At 38.7% G+C, this 10,008-nt stretch overlaps 1 protein-coding gene across 1 annotated transcript in view; it reads right to left on the bottom strand.

Moving 5' to 3' along the window:
• SNX1 (sorting nexin 1) overlaps positions 1 to 10,008 on the bottom strand; it is a 42,879-nt gene that overhangs the window by 32,448 nt on the left and 423 nt on the right. The window lies entirely within an intron of this gene.

Raw genomic sequence — 10,008 nt, forward strand, 5'->3', positions numbered from 1 at the left:
TGGACATCCCCCAAGGGCTGCTGGGCTGCCAGAGGGATGTCTGATTGCCATCATAGGCCCAATCCCCCAGGGAGCGGGCCTAAACCAGCAGGTGGTCATCCCCTGAGGGGTCCCAGACTGCGAGAGGGCACAGGCTGGACTGAGGGACCCCCCTCCCCCAGTGCACAAATTTTTGTGCACCGGGCCTCTAGTTAATAATAAAAAAATCACATTTCTGGGAGAGGTCGAACTTGAAAATAAGCCTTGTTTTGCTGTTGTGAGGGCAAATGACTTCATTTTGAGTCTGTTATTTCTTTTTTAACAGGTTGAAAAGTATCAAGACACAGTTGGCCTTCGAGGCATAATAATCTCAAGTTTTACGTAAAATCAGATTCAAAAGAAGCTGAGCAGAACTATTTTTAGGAGTAAGAAGAAATGGACCCCTATTGGTAGTATCCCACATTCACAGAGGAAATAAATCTTCCATGAGAGTATACAGTCTATAAAAATGACTTGTGTGGATGAAAAAGAGGTTTTATGGCAAGTAACCTCACAGGTGATCCGATCATAAATTCTTAACTGGGTAGGTAATGGTGGGTAGTCATGCCTCAGACATGTAACTTTTTTAGTAAAAGGCTTATTTTTTTTTTTAATCTTTGCTTTAAACAAGCCCTATCCATTTTTCTAGTGCATCTAGCTTAACTCACCTTTGAAAAAAGCATAAACACCCTCAAGAAAGCACATAATCTTGAAAACTATCCTGTAATCCAATTCCAGCCTTGCTTTCTCCCAGCTTCAGGTCATCTTCCTTACACTCCCTCTTTAATTTCAAATGTATAAAAGAAACTGCAAATCAGCTGCCTCCTGCACACCCTACACTGGGGATCAAGCCTGCAACCCAGGCATGTATCCTGACAGAGAATCAAACCATGACCTCCTGGTTCATAGGTAAACACTCAACCACTGAGCCAAGCAGGCCATACAGTTTACTCATTTCTTATGTCGATACCTGTTGTCAAAATAAATACCCACATGGACAATAAAACAACACATTTCATTTGCTATGTCTAAGATTAAAAGGCTCATTTTAAGTCAGTATTAAGGTATAATTTATATTAAAAAGCTAATTTTGAATCAACAGTTAAAATTTTAGGAAGGACTCATTTTGGAGAAAAGAAGGAAGCACAGTGATTAATTGAATGGCAAGATCAATACTAAAAATAAGTTTTACTTTATACTCCATATTTTAAAAACCTCTTAGTAGTCAATAAGTCACAAAATATACATGTATTTGAAGGAGGCTACATTTCAAGCAGCAGATAAAATTATATTGTAATAAAAATGGTATGTACTAACATACCATTGTGATGTACTAACAAAGCCAAAGCCTAGCCCTGCCTCTTCCTTCTGCCTTCCCCACCTTTTTGTAAAATAAAGGAAGCATTCTTTCTGTTAGTGATAGGATCCTAGGCTAGGATATCCAACACTTGCTGACTCCCTTTGACTGTTAATTCTAGCAGGTGGTTCCACTGATAAGCTGTTTAAAAAGTTCAAGTGCTTCTGTTCATAATTATAAGAGCACATAGATAGCCTAGTCCTAATTCTCAGAAAGGCACTAGAAAGATCTGCCATGCAGCAAGAGAGCACTTGTGTTAAGAGCAAACAGGTATTCCTTGCCAATTACCAGCCTTAAACCATGAGGCCCGGTCTACTAATGCAATTTTCTAACCTCGGGAAAGGACAGACCTGGACTTGCTGTCCCTCAGAGCTGACATAGCCATTCAGTACTGAGAAGTCCTGTGATTCTGGGTAACTTCCCTTTAGGTTAACCAGTTGTGAGTCTTCCTCCTGTTGCTCAACTGTTCCTTGCTCCATATAGAACCCTTGCATTATGTTCAAGGGACCCCAAAAGGGTAGTACTTTTAAAACTCAACTGCATAATAGGTCAAATCAAAATTAAAAGCTAAGGTAACACTGCTTCTGGATCTGGAGAAATAGAGTACTCATTTTCTGAATCTTGTATAATCAAAGGCTAATATGCAAATCGACTGAACGGCGGAATGACCGGTTGCTATGATGAGCACTGACCACCAGGGGGGCAGACGCTCAACGCAGGAGCTGCCCTCTAGTGGTCAGTGTGCTCCCACAGAGGGAGTGTCACTGAGCCAAGAACTGGGCTCATGGCTGGAGAGCACAGCAGTGGTGGTGGGAGCCTCTCCTGCCTCCGTGGCAACCCTAAGGATGTCCGACTGCCAGACTGAGAAAGGGTGCAGAGCAGGCTGAGGGACCCCCTCCCCCCAGTGCACAAATTTTGTGCACCAGGCCTCTAGTATTAGTATAATTTAGTAAGGCAAGATGGATCTATGAAATTGTGTGATCATACTAATATAACAAGGCAAGGACATTTAGGGATAAGTTAACCCCAGAAGCTATACCCAGATTATAACAGGGCAGTCGGGAAGTCTTTAAAAATTACCCTGGAAGATCTCAGCATGAAATACTGCTCTTTTTGCCATCTTTAATTCTGGGGAAAAAAGAGTGAAGTGGGACAGTGTATTAGGTTCCTATTGCTGCTGCAACAAATTATTACAAATTTAACAGATTAAAAAATGCAAATTTATTTCTTCTAGTTCTGTGGAAGTCAATATAGGTATCACTGGGCTAAAATCAAGGTGTCATCAGATTGTGTTCCTTTCTGGAGGTTCTAAGGGAGAATCCATTTCCTTATTGGTCTAGCTTTTAGAAGCTGCCCACATTTCTTGGTTTATGGCTCACTTCTATCTTCAAAGCCAAGAACTTTGTATCTCTCTGTGCCTCCCCTCCTCCACCAAAGGAAGTCAGTCTAGTGTAGTCACTCTCTGACTCTTCCTTTTTTAAAGGATCCTTGTGATTACACTGGACCCAGATAATTTCCCTACTTTAAAGGCAGCTGATTAACAACCTTACTTCTGTCTTCAATCTTAACCCCCTTTTGCTTTGTAAACTAACACATTCACAGGTCCTGGGATTAGGACATGGATATGCTGGGGAGGGGGCAATTATTTTGCCTATTAAAAGCAGTAACTCCTCTCCCACACCATGTTTTACAAAACAGCACAAATGAACTGCACTAAAATCTTCTGTGCTTGGGACACTGAGTATCTATTGGATTTTTGTTTGTTTTAATTTATTTATTGATTTTAAAGAGAGGGAGGGAGGAAAAAAGAGAGAGAGATTATCAATTTGTTGTCACTTAAATATGCATTCATTGGTTAATTCTTGTATGTGCCCTGACCCTGATTGGGGAACCGGCAATCTCAGTGGATTGGGATGATGCTCTAACCAACTGAGCTACCTGGCCAGGGTAGATTTGGGCATAAGTGCATCTTACTTTACAAACTGAGTAAATATTTGATTAACTCAAATGATTTCACAGTATTACCCCTTTTGCGCCTTAAGGAGTTAAAGTAGTGCTCTTATTCTGGGCTCCATGAGATACAGAATTCAGAAGGGATCTATAAACTTAGATGGGAATAAAACAACAACTTCACTTTCATTAACCTCTAACTGAAATTCAGCATTTTCTTCAATTATAAAAATAAGTAATATGCCATAATAGTAATAGCAGTATCTGAGACCTGAACAGAAATTAGATATTTTATAGTTGTTATAAACTTCAAAATATCATTTATGCCCAACTCTACTTAAAAATTATGTTTAGTTATTAGACCTATCCTTCGATCTTATTTAAAGCATCAAAAAGCACATGTTACTAAAACAAAATTGTTATAATATTTTGATAATTGCAGTTTGGTGTAATTGGTTTCCTTTGTAATTTTACATATTTTATACACTTAAAGACATTATTCTGATAATATATCCATAGGCTTCACTGGATTGCTGATGGGTCCATGACACAAAAAAGATAAAGAATATCTGATGTAAAGGAACTAATGAAAATAGTAGAGGAGGAGCTGGGTGAGGAAAATGACCCTGAAGCTGACCATTGAACTAGGTAAGGAAAACCATGAACAAGCCCATTAGAGACCTCAAAGCGAAAGGGCATACACACCATGACTTGCCAAAATTTAGCTACTGAACTTTCTATTGAATTCTCTGGTGTAATTTTCCTACTGAACTTTTAGGTCTCAAATTACTATAACTTAGAAGGGTCTAGAAAACTGAAGAAGGATCAGAGCACTAATGGGTACATTAACTTCTAACTTGAAAAAGCAAACCCAGTTCAAATCTGCTCTGAAAGCAGAATGAAGGCCCAGCTGTCCATTTGACTAAGCAAAAGTATAAGAAAAAGTTGAGCAACACGCTTTTCCTGGAGATGAAATACTTCATGGCTACTTGCTCTAATAACTTCACTACTCCTGATTTATTTATGCCAACAGTTACTCAAGAGTACTGAGAAGTTTTGAGGACCAAGGGAGAGAAATTAGTGTTCTTTTTCCTTTCTCCCCTCCCGACTGAAGAAATCACAAATGAACACTCATCAGATACCTCAACACTTGAGAAAGCAAAGGGCAGCAACTCCCTATAGAAACCAGACATCAGCGGTCTCTCATACGCTCCAAACTTGAATTTTAAATATTTTTTAAGTTAGGTTCTTATTAGTCATTGTTAAAAGTCTCACACCCTACTTCCTCCAAAAGGCTTTTGTAACTATGTGTGTTAGCTTTTCCTCCATTATCCTGAAAGCTAGGTTAACTACTAGTATAAACTTATGATCAAGAAACCGAAGAATCTATATACTTCAGGAAAACCTAAACTTTTTAAAAGTAAAACTTGTCTACAATTTGGGCTGAGCATTAAAATGAATCTTTGGATGTAACATCAGTTGCTGATTTTTAAAAAAATATTTGTATCAGACCTGTGTGAAAAATGTGGTATTTACTTATGACTTTTATTTAACCAGATCTGACTACCTGTGATGATATTAGCTCCAAAAACAAGTGTTTGAGACAATATACCTACAGAAAATACTATACACAAAAAGAAAGAAAAGAGAGAATAAAGGAAAAAATACTACACCCTAGAGCAGCGGTTATCAACCTGTGGGTCGCGACCCCTTTGGGGGTTGAACGACCCTTTCACAGGGGTCGCCTAAGACCATCAGAAAACACATATATAATTACATATTGTTTTTGTGATTAATTACTATGCTTCAATTATGTTCAATTTGTAACAGTGAAATTGGGGGTCACCATAACATGAGGAACTATATTAAAGGGTCGCGGCATTAGGAAGGTTGAGAACCACTGCCCTAGAGGAACACTTACCCATGACTATATTTACTAATATAAGTTGTAAATGATCACATCTTATTACATTAACTAAAGAACTTAAGCAATAAAGCTATGTTTAAGATTATTATTATGTAGCTCTGGCCAGGTAGCTCAGTTGGTTAGAGCATCGTCTTGATATGCAAAAATTTTGGGTTTGATCCCTGGTCAAGGTACATTTAAGAATCAACCAATGAATGCATAAATAAGTGCAACAACAAATTGATGTTTCTGCCTCTCTGTCTCTCTCTAAAATCAATTTAAAAATTACTATTGTGTAGATTAACTTTCAGCTGGTTAAGAACAGAGAAGGGATAGTATCAAGAAACTTACTATATATTGTAAACCTTTGGGAACAGTCATTATATATTTCATAGAACAGAATATTAAGGTATTAACCATCAATCTCCTTAGGGCTTTTAATAAAATTACCAAACTCTGTCCAGATATAAATAAGTTATCCTATAAGCACTCAAATGGGAAATAAATTGGTCTTTAAAAAGAGCTGAGAGGGGACTGCAAAATGGTGCAACTGCTATGGAAAACAGCATGGAGGTTCTTTAAAAAATTAAAAATAGAACTACCCTATTATTCACCAATCCCATTTCTGGGTATATATTCAAAAGAATTGGAAAGCAGAGTCTTGAGGAGATTTTTGCACATTCATATTCACAAGAGCCAAGAGGTAGAAGCAACCCAAATGTCCACTGAAGATGAACTGATAAATATGTGGTATATATACAGATATGATGGAATACTCTTCATCCTTAAAAAGGAAATTCTGATGATGTTACAAAACAAATGAACCTTGAGGATATTATGCTTAGTAAAATAAACCAGTCACAAAAAGACAAATACTGCATGATTCCACTTATATGAGGTTATCTAAAGTAGTCAAATTCATAGAAACAGAAGGTAAAATGGTAGTTACTAGAGAGTGGAGGGAGAGGGGCAAGGGGAAATTTTTTAATGAGTATAGTTTCAGAAATGCAGATGAAAAAGTTCTGAAGATATATTTCACAAAAATGTGAATATAGCCCTTGCCAGTTTGGCTCAGTGGATAGAGCGTTGGCCTGCGAACCGAAAGGTCCCAGGTTCAATTCTGGTCAAGGGCACATGCCTGGGTTGTGGGTTCGATCCCCAGTGGGGGACTTGCAGGAGGCAGCCGATCCATGGTTTTCTCTCATCGTGGGTTTCTCTCCCTCTCTCTCTTCCTTCCTCTCTGAAATAAAAAAAAAATAAAAAAAAAATGAAGAGAGCCAAAAGAATGGTTCCAATTTAGTCTCCAGTTTTATTAGAGAAAAAATTAATCCTATCCCAGAACTAAGAATGTTTCAACTAAAAAGATACATATTTGGATTCAGGTCCACAAAAAAAATTCAGATAAAATATTTAGAATTTTAGACCTTTTTATTCAGAGGCCCATAAGATAAGGTCTTACATATTCGTAAGAATCAGATTTTCCACATGCTGGTTTTCAGTCTTAATGCAATGACTTCAGATTTATTTTAATAATTCTTTTAACTCCAGTTTCTCCTTGTAGATTCTTAGATGCATTATTATCATGGGCTGCCCTTTTGATTATAAATCAAATCACACTTTTATTACTGTATTAACAAAGCCTCTTGGGCTGTAAAAGAGAACAGATGGGATGATTAACAGCAGCAGCTGTTACATCAATATTCAGGAAATTACACACATATCATAAATGAGTTTTTAAATTTTATATGCCTTAGCTTTTCAATTCTTTAATGCTCCTCTCTTTGCCTCCAACATGCAACAAAACACAATATGAAGATAAACTTAAATCAGTAAGATGTCTACTTTGGTGACTTCTAGCCAAGCAAATCAACTTTACTAGTTTGATTTTGACAAAACGTTAATCATTTAGAATGAATTTAACTTTGTAATCCATTATTAGATTTTAGTGGACTTTTTTAATTCTTTAATTTCAGTTTGCAAAATGCTCAATTGTTTTACATGTTTTACAGGTACATATTCTAATTCAATCTTCATAAAAAACAGTGGAGGTAAATGCCATTATTATTCACATTTTATAGGTGAGGGAATTGTACAGAGTAATTAAGTTCCTTGTCCGAGGTTAAGCTAGCAAATAACAGAGCCTGGATTTAAATGAGACTTCAACGCCGGTGCTCCTAATTACTTTCTTCTTCAGTGTTGTTCCTTAAGATACAGAGTCAGTGCAATGTGCTATCTTTTCACATTGGCTCACAACTAAAGCATGTATTGAAATATAACTTGTATTTAATGGCTATTTAAGTAGAAATTCACAGATAGGGAGGGGTCTTGGCTTCCTGAAGATTAACAGCAGAACAGGCAGCTCAAAAAGTGGCTTACAAGTAGCATTTTAGTTTCCTCAGCAAGTCATTTTTCCTGAATCAAAATCTAAAATATAATTATGCTTTATGTGGTACAAGGCCATTCTAACCCCCTCCTTTTCCCCTTAGCTGGAAATTCGGCAAAGTATTTTTAGTCTTTTAAGAGAGAAGTATTGATGCATCTGTACAGTAATCTGATTAAATCAAATCACAGCCTCTTGAACATTTTAAGGTAACTCTAGAAAATAACTCCTCACCCTCCCAGGGTCCTTTTTTAAAAAAATAAGTCATCATTTGTCTATATGATTAATCACTTTCAGTGCCAGAGTTTCAATTTTGAGATAGTCAGTCTAAATATCTACCACCCCAGGAGCTATTCACCATGGTGTATGGGAGAATTACTAAAGGAAAAGACTAAAGATCCTTATTAAATGGGCTACAGAAAGACTAAATTCGCAGCAAGAGTTATTTCTCAGAATAAGAGACTTCACTAAACAGTCTGAGCTGTTATATTAGCATCAGCAAATGCTTTCTTTCTTTTTTTTTTTAATTAAAAATGAATCCTCATCCAAGGATATGTTTTCATTGATTCTAGAGAGAGAGGAAGGGAGAGGGAAGAGAGAAACCTCGATGTGAGAGAGACACATTGATTGGTTGCCGTACACGTGAACTTGCAACCTGGGTACGTGTGCTGACTCGGAATTAAATCTGGGACTCTTTGGTACATGGTACGAAGCTTTAACTAACTGAGCCACACTGGCCAGGGCAGCAAATGCTTTTTGAGCTGGAATTACGGACTCAATTCCTGGACACAATATGGGGTAAATTCTAATGATTGTCATAGAAGATATTTCCAAGAAACTTAACCTTTTTCTGATATTGGGGAGGAACAAATTTTTCTCTACCTTCAAGGTTCTTTTGGCTGGTCAAATATATGCAAGACATATTAGCAAGAGAAAATAACCAAATTTAATATGTATGGGAACCCCTGCATACATGAGAGAGTCAGAGACCACACATGCAGATAAAGTTCAGAGATAAAAAGGAACATGGGTATATAAGACATCCTGAGCTATGGATGAGGTAAGGTGTCTTGGGGGCTTAAAGGGTCTTTGCAGGATGATAAGAGCAGATGCTTAGTAAATAGAGGTTTGTCCTGCCCAATACATAAATCAAAAGAGGTTATCTCTGATAATCTGCGCCTATGGGGAAGGCCCCTAATTCAAGTTATTTTAGGTAGGGGCAGAAATTTTTAACAAAATATATTTTATTGATTTTTTTTACAGAGAGGAAAGGAGAGAGATAGTTAGAAACATCGATCAGCTGCCTCCTGCACACCTCCCACTGGGGATGTGCCCGCAACCAAGGTACATGCCCCTGACCAGAATCGAACCTGGGACCTTTCAGTCTGCAGGTCGACACTCTATCCACTGAGCCAAACCGGTCAGAGCCAGAAACTTTTGAGCCAGAGGCTAAAGTTGCTTTTAGCTCAAAACAACCTGCATACCAGGGAGGCACATCTTGGGGTGATACTGGCAAATGAGACAAGCTCCAACTGTTTCAAACACACACTGCACAAAGAACATAAAGCTGTTTTATTACTTGGTCACTCATACACTGAGTAGTTATTCTGAGGAGAAGCTATATCTAAGACAGATGCATAAACTCACCGACCTAAGGCTGAAGACGTTTTCAACCTGGAAAGAACTATACCAAGTGGTAGGGATCAATAGTCTCACAGAACACCCCAAAACATCTCCACTAGTTCCAGAACTGATAACTGATTTCCACATTTCACATACAAAGATTAGTTTTCCCCAATTCTGAACTCTAATTCGAAACCTGGATATCACTATGGTAAACGCCATTTCGTCCTCACATTTACAGATCTGCTCCCACAAAGATCCTTAGGCCTCTAAGAGATCCCTTTAAAAGAGACAAAGCTTGTGGCATATGCAGAGATTTCTCTGGCAGGCCCCCTTTTTTCCCAAACGACTTCTGGCAGGATTTTCCTAGAGATCAGAGGACTCAACCTAACTCATAAAATTAGCCAAGCTCCAGAAAGATCCTTTGGTAATTAAAGGTAAGTGTTGAGGGAAGGAAAGGGTCCGTGAGCGGATCACTCTCCGGGCCACTTCAGATAACATATTCATCCTCGGAGCAGTAGGCGAGAGCAAGTCTGCGCCCATGCACTTCCCGTGCCCTCTTAAATCAGCCCCGCAGACAATGACCGGCAGACAGCTCCGCGAGTCCGTGGGGTCACTCCAGGTCAGGGCCCAATGCCAGTCCCGGCGGTTCCTCGCAGTCAGGGACCTCGGCCGAGAAGCCACCACACCCCTCACTTCTCCTCACTGTCCGCGCAGAGGCCGGGAGGCCAGGCTCTTCGTCCCGGCGTCCATCTAGCGCCCCCAAGCCACGGC

This window comes from Myotis davidii, unplaced genomic scaffold, assembly GCF_000327345.1.
Source record: "Myotis davidii unplaced genomic scaffold, ASM32734v1 scaffold461, whole genome shotgun sequence".
In the NCBI taxonomy this organism is placed as follows: domain Eukaryota; kingdom Metazoa; phylum Chordata; class Mammalia; order Chiroptera; family Vespertilionidae; genus Myotis; species Myotis davidii.